We start from the raw sequence: 10,086 nt of genomic DNA on the forward strand, positions 1-10,086 counted from the left end.
AGAGAAGCTGTGAATAAGAGTTGTTCCCCTACCCAGAGGGAGGGGCAAGATGGTGGAAGAGTAGGGTCCCCAAGTCACCTGTCCCCACCAAATGACCTAGATAACCTTCAAACCATCCTGAAAATCTACGAATTCGGCCTGAGATTTAGAGAGAGAAGAGCTGGAATGCTACAGTGAGAAGAGTTGGCGCTTCTATCAAGGTAGGAAGACGGGGAAAAAGAAGTAAAGAAACAAAGGCCTCCAAGGGGGAGGGGCCCCGCGAGGAGCCGGGCTGAGGCCGGGGCGAGTGTCCCCAGGACAGGAGAGCCCCGTCCCGGAGGAGCAGGAGCTGCACCGACCTTCCCGGGCGGAAAGGGGCTCGCAGGGAGCTGGAGCAGGACCCAGGAGGGCAGGGATGCCCTCGGGCTCCGGGGACACTAACAGACACCTGCGCCCCGGGAGAGTGCGCCGAGCTCCCTAAGGGCTGCAGCGCGCACGGCGGGACCCGGAGCAGCTCAGAGGGGCTCGGGGGCGGCTCCGCGGAGGGGGCTGCGGGGCGGGAGCAGCTCGGAGGGGCTCGGGGGCGGCTCCGCGGAGGGGGCTGCGGGGCGGGAGCGAATCCAACAGCGCAGGCCGGGAGCACAGGGCGCCGGGACACAGCCCAGGATCCGGCCTCCCCCCGGGACAGGCAGAGGCCGGGAGGGCCCAGGACAGCGAGGACGCTCCTGCCCCAGCTGAGCAGATCAGCGCCCCGCCCCGGAGCCTCCAGGCCCTGCAGACGGAGAGCTCTGGGGCTACTGCGGGGGCTGACTCCAGGGCTGCAGAGCTGGCCCAGCCACTGTGGTTGTTCCTCCAGGGGTCTCACGGGGTAAACAACCCCCACTGAGCCCTGCACCAGGCGGGGGGCTGAGCAGCTCCCCCAAGTGCTGACACCTGAAAATCAGCACAACAGGCCCCTCCCCCAGAAGACCAGCTAGGGTCTGGAGAAGTCGAGGGACTTACAGTATACAGAATCAGAGGATACTCCCCCTTGTTTGTTTTTTTCTTTCTTTCTTTTTTTTTTTTTTTTTTTTTTTGCTTTTTGATTTCTGTTTGCTTCCCCCCTTTTTTTCTTTTTCTTTTTTTCTCTTCTTTCTCTTTTTTTTTTTCTTCCGTTTTTCTTTCCTTCTTTCTCTTCTTTCTTTTTCTCCTTTTCCCAATACAACTAGTTTTTGGCCACTCTACACTGAGCAAAATGACTAGAAGGAAAACCTCACCTCAAAACAAAGAATCAGAACCAATCCTCTCTCCCACAGACTTACAAAATTTGGATTACAATTCAATGTCAGAAAGCCAATTCAGAAGCACTATTATAAAGCTACTGGTGGCTCTAGAAAAAAGCATAAAGGACTCAAGAGACTTCATGACTGCAGAATTTAGATCCAATCAGGCAGAAATTAAAATCAATTGAATGAGATGCAATCCAAACTAGAAGTCCTAACGACGAGGGTTAACGAGGTGGAAGAACGAGTGAGTAACATAGAAGACAAGTTGATGGCAAAGAGGGAAACTGAGGAAAAAAGAGACAAACAAAAGATCACAAGGATAGATTAAGGGAAATAAGTGACAGCCTGAGGAAGAAAAATCTACATTTAATTGGGGTTCCCGAGGGTGCCGAAAGGGCCAGAGGGCCAGAATATGTATTTGAACAAATCTAGCTGAAAACTTTCCTAATCTGGGAAGGGAAACAGGCATTCAGATCCAGGAAATAGAGAGATCCCCCCCTAAAATCAATAAAAACCGTTCAACACCTCGACATTTAATAGTGAAGCTTGCAAATTCCAAAGATAAAGAGAAGATCCTTAAAGCAGCAAGAGACAAGAAATTCCTGACTTTTATGGGGAGGAGTATTAGGGTAACAGCAGACCTCTCCACAGAGACCTGGCAGGCCAGAAAGGGCTGGCAGGATATATTCAGGGCCCTAAATGAGAAGAACATGCAACCAAGAATACTTTATCCAGCAAGGCTCTCATTCAAAATGGAAGGAGAGATAAAGAGTTTCCAAGACAGGCAGCAACTGAAAGAATATGTGACCTCCAAACCAGCTCTACAAGAAATTTTAAGGGGGACTCTTAAAATTCCCCTTTAAGAAGAAGTCCAATGGAACAATCCACAAAAACAGGGACTGATTAGATATCATGATGACACTAAACTCATTTCTTTCAATAGTAACTCTGAACGTGAATGGGCTTAATGACCCCAACAAAAGGCGCAGGGTTTCAGACTGGATAAAAAAGCAGGACCCATCTATTTGCTGTCTACAAGAGACTCCTTTTAGACAGAAGGACACCTACAGCCTGAAAATAAAAGGTTGGAGAATCATATACCATTCAAATGGTCCTCAAAAGAAAGCAGGGGTAGCCATCCTTATATCAGATAAACTAAAATTTACCCCTAAGACTGTAGTGAGAGATGAAGAGGGACACTATATCATACTTAAAGGATCTATCCAACAAGAGGACTTAACAATCCTCAATATATATGCCCCGAATATGGGAGCTGCCAAATATATCAATCAATTAATAACCAAAGTTAAGAAATACTTAGATAATAATACACTTATACTTGGTGACTTCAATCTACCACTTTCTACACTCGATAGGTCTTCTAAACACAACATCTCCAAAGAAACAATGGCTTTAAATGATACACTGGAACAGATGGATTTCACAGATATCTACAGAACTTTACATCCAAACTCAACTGAATATACATTCTTCTCAAGCGCACATGGAACTTTCTCCAGAATAGACCACAAACCGGGTCACAAATAGGGTCTGAACCGATACCAAAAGACTGGGATCGTCCCCTGCATATTCTCAGACCATAATGCCTTGAAATTAGAACTAAATCACAACAAGAAGTTTGGAAGGTCTTCAAACACTTGGAGGTTAAGGACCATCCTGCTAAAAGATGAAAGGGTCAACCAGGAAATTAAGGAAGAATTAAAAAGATTCATGGAAACTAATGAGAATGAAGATACAACCGTTCAAAATCTTTGGGATGCAGCAAAAGCAGTCCTAAGGGGGAAATACATCGCAATACAAGCCTCCATTCAAAATCTGGAAAGAACTCACGTACAAAAGCTAACCTTACACATAAAGGAGCTAGAGAAAAAACAGCAAATAGATCCTACACCCAAGAGAAGAAGGGAGTTAATAAAGATTCGAGCAGAACTCAACGAAATCGAGACCAGAAGAACTGTGGAACAGATCAACAGAACCAGGAGTTGGTTCTTTGAAAGAATTAACAAGATAGATAAACCATTAGCCAGCCTTATTAAAAAGAAGAGAGAGAAGACTCAAATTAATAAAATCATGAATGAGAAAGGAGAGATCACTACCAACACCAAAGAAATACAAACGATTTTAAAAACATATTATGAACAGCTATACGCCAATAAATTAGGCAATCTAGAAGAAATGGACACATTTCTGGAAAGCCACAAACTACCAAAACTGGAACAGGAAGAAATAAAAAACCTGAACAGGCCAATAACCAGGGAGGAAACTGACGCAGTCATCAAAAACCTCCCAAGACACAAGAGTCCTGGGCCAGATGGCTTCCCAGGGGAATTTTATCAAACGTTTAAAGAAGAAACCATACCTATTCTACTAAAGCTGTTCGAAAAGATAGAAAGAGATGGAGTACTTCCAAATTCGTTCTATGAGGCCAGCATCACCTTAATTCCAAAACCAGACAAAGACCCCACCAAAAAGGAGAATTACAGACCAATATCCCTGATGAACATGGATGCAAAAATTCTCAACAAGATACTGGCCAATAGGATCCAACAGTACATTAAAAAAATTATTCACCATGACCAAGTAGGATTTATTCCCGGGACACAAGGCTGGCTCAACACTCGTAAAACAATCAATGTGATTCATCATATCAGCAAGAGAAAAACCAAGAACGATATGATCCTCTCATTAGATGCAGAGAAAGCATTTGACAAAATACAGCATCAATTCCTGATCAAAACTCTTCAGAGTTTAGGGATAGAGGGAACATTCCTCAACATCTTAAAAGCCATCTATGAAAAGCCCACAGCAAATATCATTCTCAATGGGGAAGCACTGGGAGCCTTTCCCCTAAGATCAGGAACAAGACAGGGATGCCCACTCTCACCACTGCTGTTCAACATAGTACTGGAAGTCCTAGCCTCAGCAATCAGACAACAAAAAGACATTAAAGGCATTCGAATTGGCAAAGAAGAAGTCAAACTCTCCCTCTTCGCCGATTACATGATACTCTACACAGAAAACCCAAAGCCTCCACCCCAAGATTGCCAGAACTCATACAGCAGTTTGGCAGTGTGGCAGGATAAAAAATCAATGCCCAGAAGTCAGTGGCATTTCTATACACTAACAATGAGACTGAAGAAAGAGAAATTAAGGAGTTAATCCCATTTACAATTGCACCCCAAAGCATAAGATACCTAGGAATAAACCTAACCAAAGAGGTAAAGGATCTATATCCTAAAAACTATAGAACACTTCTGAAAGAAATTGAGGGAGACACAAAGAGATGGAAAAAAATTCCATGTTCATGGATTGGCAGAATTAATATTGTGAAAATGTCAATGTTACCCAGGGTAATATACACATTTAATGCAATCCCTATCAAAATACCATGGACTTTCTTCAGAGAGTTAGAACAAATTATTTTAAGATTTGTGTGGAATCAGAAAAGACCCCGAATAGCCAGGGGAATTTTAAAAAATAAAACTATAGCTGGGGGCATCACAATGCCAGATTTCAGGTTATACTACAAAGCTGTGGTCATCAAGACAGTATGGTACTGGCACAAAAACAGACACATAGATCAATGGAACAGAATAGAGAATCCAGAAGTGGAACCTCAACTTTATGGTCAACTAATAGTTGACACAACAGGAAAGACTATCCACTGGAAAAAGACAGTCTCTTCAATAAATGGTGCTGGGAAAATTGGACAGCCACATGCAGAAGAATGAAACTAGACCACTCTCTTTCACCATACACAAGATAAACTCAAAATGGATGAAAGATCTAAATGTGAGACAAGATTCCATCAAAATCCTAGAGGAGAACACAGGCAACACCCTTTTTGGACTCGGCCACAGTAACTTCTTGCAAGATACATCCACGAAGGCAAAAGAAACAAAAGCAAAAATGAACTATTGGGACTTCATCAAGATAAGAAGCTTTTGCACAGCAAAGGATACAGTCAACAAAACTCAAAGACAACCTACAGAATGGGAGAAGATATTTGCAAATGACTGCAAATGTATCACATAAAGGGCTAGTTTCCAAGATCTATAAGGAACTTATTAAACTCAACACCAAAGAAACAAACAATCCAATCATGAAATGGGCAAAAAAAAACATGAACAGAAATCTCACTGAGGAAGACATAGACATGGCCAACACGCACATGAGAAAATGCTCTGCATCACTTGCCATCAGGGAAATACAAATCAAAACCACAATGACATACCACGTCACACCAGTGAGAATGGGGAAAATTAACAAGGCAGGAAACCACAAATGTTGGAGAGGATGCGGAGAAAAGGGAACCCTCATACACTGTTGGTGGGAATGTAAACTGGTGCAGCCACTGGTGGAAGACTGTGTGGAGGTTCCTCAAAGAGTTAAAAATAGACCTGCCCTACGACCCAGCAATTGCACTGTTGGGGATTTACCCCAAAGATACAGATGCAGTGAAACGCTGGGACACCTGCACCCCAATGTTTATAGCAGCAATGTCCACAATAGCCAAACTGTGGAAGGAGCCTCGGTGTCCATCAAAAGATGAATGGATAAAGAAGATGTGGTCTATGTATACAATGGAATATTCCTCAGCCATTAGAAATGACAAATACCCACCATTTGCTTCAACATGGATGGAACCGGAGGGTATTATGCTGAGTGAAATAAGTCAATCAGAGGACAAACATTATATGTTCTCATTCATTTGGGGAATGTAAATTATAGTGAAAGGGAATAGAAGGGAAGGGAGAAGAAATGGGTAGGAAATATCAGAAAGGGAGACAGAAGATAAAGACTCCTAACTCTGGGAAACGAACTAGGGGTGGTGGAAGGGGAGGAGGGCAGGGGGTTGGGGTGAAGGGGTAATGGGCACTGAGGGGGGCACTCGACTGGATGAGCACTGGGTGTTATTCTGTATGTTGGCAAATTGAACAGCAATAAAAAAATAAATTTCTTATTTAAAAAAAAAAATTGTTCCCCTGATTTACTTTGTCAAAGATTAAACAACTGCATGTGGTAAAAGATCTTTTATGTACCACCCCCATCCTTTCTGTTTGAGATACTTCAATTATTGTGTGATGTTTGCCAATATGACAGCCATAATCTCAAACTTAAACCAGATGATAATAAAGCCCAATTTGTTGAATGTCCAAGTAGAAAAAAGATTCTAAATCCAAAATATCATTGAACTGTTGAACTGATCTTGGGACCCTCCTTCCACTAATTGCAAAATACACAATAAAGGTTCTCATGGACTGTTGGTGGGAATGTACTGGTGCAGCTCTTATGGAAAACACTATGGAGGTTCCCCCCAAAATTAAAAACGAACTACCATATAATCCAGCAATCCCACTTCTAGGTATATATATAAAAGAAATGAAATCACTACCTCAGGTATCTGCACTCCCATGTTCACTGCAGCATTACCCATAGTAGGCAAGACAAGGAAACAACTTAAGTATCCATGAACAGATGAATGGATAAAGAATGGAAATGCACACACACAGTATTGTTAAGCTATACAGAAGAAGGAAATTCTACCTTTGCAACACCATGGATGTACTTTGAGGGACTTTTACTAAGTGGAATAAATCAGAAAAAGGCATAAAGTGTATGTTCTTATTTATATATGGATTCTTAAAAAGGCAAACTCAAAAGTAGAAAGGTAGTTGCCAGGGGCTGAAGGGTTAGGGGAAATGGGGAGATGCTGGTCAAGGGTACAAACTTCCAGTTATACTATGAATAATTCTGGGGATCAAATGGACAACATATTGATGATAGTTAACAATTTTCAAGTACATAATACACTGTTGTTGGAAGTAGATTTTATCACAATACATACACAAAAAGAAGGTGATTATATGAGCTGTTGGAAGTGTTAACTAACCTTATTGTGATAATCCTCTCACAATATATACATGTATTAAATCATGACATTGTATACCCTAAACTTACACAATGTTATATGTCAATTATACTTCAATAAAGCAGAAAAAATATAAATGTTCTGATGGTTTATGTAAGCTCTGTTAGGTTGTTTACTTGCTGCTGAAAGTACTAATGGAAAGCAGCATCCATGAGTAACTCAGGCCATTCCCACTAGTCTCTTTCACTTATCAGAGGTGGTCTTTCTGCTCAGCTGCCACATGCCATGTTGTGACATATTGATTGAACTTGAAAACACTTCTGGGAACCATAAAAATCATATGATCATCTCAACAGATGCAGAAAAGCATTTGATAAGTTCAACATCAGTTCATATTAAAAACTCTCAATAAGAGAACTTAGAGGGAACATACCTCAAAATGATAAAGGCCATTATGAAAAACCCCCACAGCTAACATCACAATCAATGATGAAAAACTAGGCACTATTCCCCTAAGGTCAAGAGCAAACCCAGGGATGTCCACTCTCACCACTTTTATTCAACTTAGTACTGGAAGTCCTAGCTACAGCAAAAAGAAATAAAAGGCATCTCAGTTGATAAGGAAGAAATAAAGCTCTATTTGCAGATGATAGGCTACTATACATAGAAAACCCTAACCACTCCACCAAAAAACCATTAGAAATAATAAATGAATTCAATAGACACAGGACACAAAATTGATATACAGAAATCGCTTGTGTTTCTGAACACTAGTAACAAACTAGCAGAGTTATTAAGACATTCCATTTACAATTGCACCAAAAAGAATAAAATACCTTGGTATAAGCTTAACCAAGGAGTGAAAGACCTGTCCTTGGAAAACTATAAAACACTGATGAAAGAAATTGGAGATGACAAAAATGGAGATAAATAATATTGTTAAAATGTCCACACTACTCAAAGCAGTCTACAGGTTCAATGTAATCCCTATCAAATACCAATAGCATTTTTTTTTTTACAGAACTAGAAACAACTGTTTTATAGAACAAACTATAAAGCTCAGAAATACACTCACATTTATATGGCTCATTAATCTACAACAAAGGAGGCATGAATATACAATGGGGTAAGAAACAGTCTCTTCAATATATGGTGTTGGGAAAACTGCACAGCTACATACAAAAGAATGGAACTGAACCACTTTCTTATAGCATACACAAAATAAACTCAAAACAAATTAAAGACCTAAATGTGAGAGAAGGAAACCATAAAACTCCTAAAGAGAAACATAGGCAGTAAGTTCTTTGACATCAGTTTTAACAACATTTTCTAGATATGTCCTCCTCAGGCAAGGGAAACTAAAGCAAAAAGAAATTATTGTTACTATACCAAGATAAGAAGCTTTTGCACAGCAAAGTAAACCATCAACAAAACAAAAATGCCATCTACTAAATGGGAGAAGATATTTGCAAATGATATATCTGATAAGAGTTTAATATCCAAAATACGTAAATAATTTATACAACCAAACAGCAAAAACCCCACAAGTAATCCAATTAAAACTGGGCAAAGGACCCACATATATATTTTTCCAAAGAAGACATACAGATGGCCAAAGGACACATGAAAAGATGTTCAAACATCACTAATCACTATAGAAATACAAACGAAACCACAATGAGATATCACCTTACATCTGTAAAATGACCAGAATAAAAAAGACAAGGATAGGGGAAGAAAGGAACCCTTAAGTACTATTTTTTTTCTTCTTAGTTTGTTTGTTTTTTTTTTTTAATTTATTTTTATTGGTGTTCAATTTACTAACATACAGAATAACCCCCAGTACCCGTCACCCATTCACTCCCACCCCCCGCCCTCCTCCCCTTCCACCACCCCTAGTTCGTTTCCCAGAGTTAGCAGTCTTTACGTTCTGTCTCCCTTTCTGATATTTCCCACACATTTCTTCCCCCTTCCCTTATATTCCCTTTCACTATTATTTATATTCCCCAAATGAATGAGAACATATAATGTTTGTCCTTCTCCGACTGGCTTACTTCACTCAGCATAATACCCTCCAGTTCCATCCACGTTGAAGCAAATGGTGGGTATTTGTCATTTCTAATAGCTGAGTAATATTCCATTGTATACATAAACCACATCTTCTTTATCCATTCATCTTTCGTTGGACACCGAGGCTCCTTCCACAGTTTGGCTATCGTGGCCATTGCTGCTAGAAACATCGGGGTGCAGGTGTCCCGGCGTTTCATTGCATTTGTATCTTTGGGGTAAATCCCCAACAGTGCAATTGCTGGGTCGTAGGGCAGGTCTATTTTTAACTGTTTGAGGAACCTCCACACAGTTTTCCAGAGTGGCTGCACCAGTTCACATTCCCACCAACAGTGTATGAGGGTTCCCTTTTCTCCACATCCTCTCCAACATTTGTGGTTTCCTGCCTTGTTAATTTTCCCCATTCTCACTGGTGTGAGGTGGTATGTCATTTGGTTTTGATTTGTATTTCCCTGATGGCAAGTGATGCAGAGCATTTTCTCATGTGCAGTGTTGGCCATGGCTAGGTCTTCCTCTGTGAGATTTCTCGTTCATGTCTTTTGCCCATTTCATGACTGGATTGTTTTATTTGGTGTTGAGTTTAATAAGTTCTTTATAGATCTTGGAAACTAGCCCTTTATCTGATATGTCATTTGCAAATATCTTCTCCCATTCTGTAGGTTGTCTTTGAGTTTTGTTGACTGTATCCTTTGCTGTGCAAAAGCTTCTTATCTTGATGAAGTCCCAATAGTTCATTTTTGCTTTTGTTTCTTTTGCCTTCGTGGATGTATCTTGCAAGAAGTTACTATGGCCGAGTTCAAAAAGGGTGTTGCCTGTGTTCTTCTCTAGGATTTTGATGGAATCTTGTCTCACATTAGATCTTTCATCCATTTGAGTTTATCT

The sequence above is a fragment of the Canis lupus genome, unplaced genomic scaffold (genome assembly GCF_011100685.1).
Source record: "Canis lupus familiaris isolate Mischka breed German Shepherd unplaced genomic scaffold, alternate assembly UU_Cfam_GSD_1.0 chrUn_S74H233, whole genome shotgun sequence".
Taxonomy (NCBI): domain Eukaryota; kingdom Metazoa; phylum Chordata; class Mammalia; order Carnivora; family Canidae; genus Canis; species Canis lupus.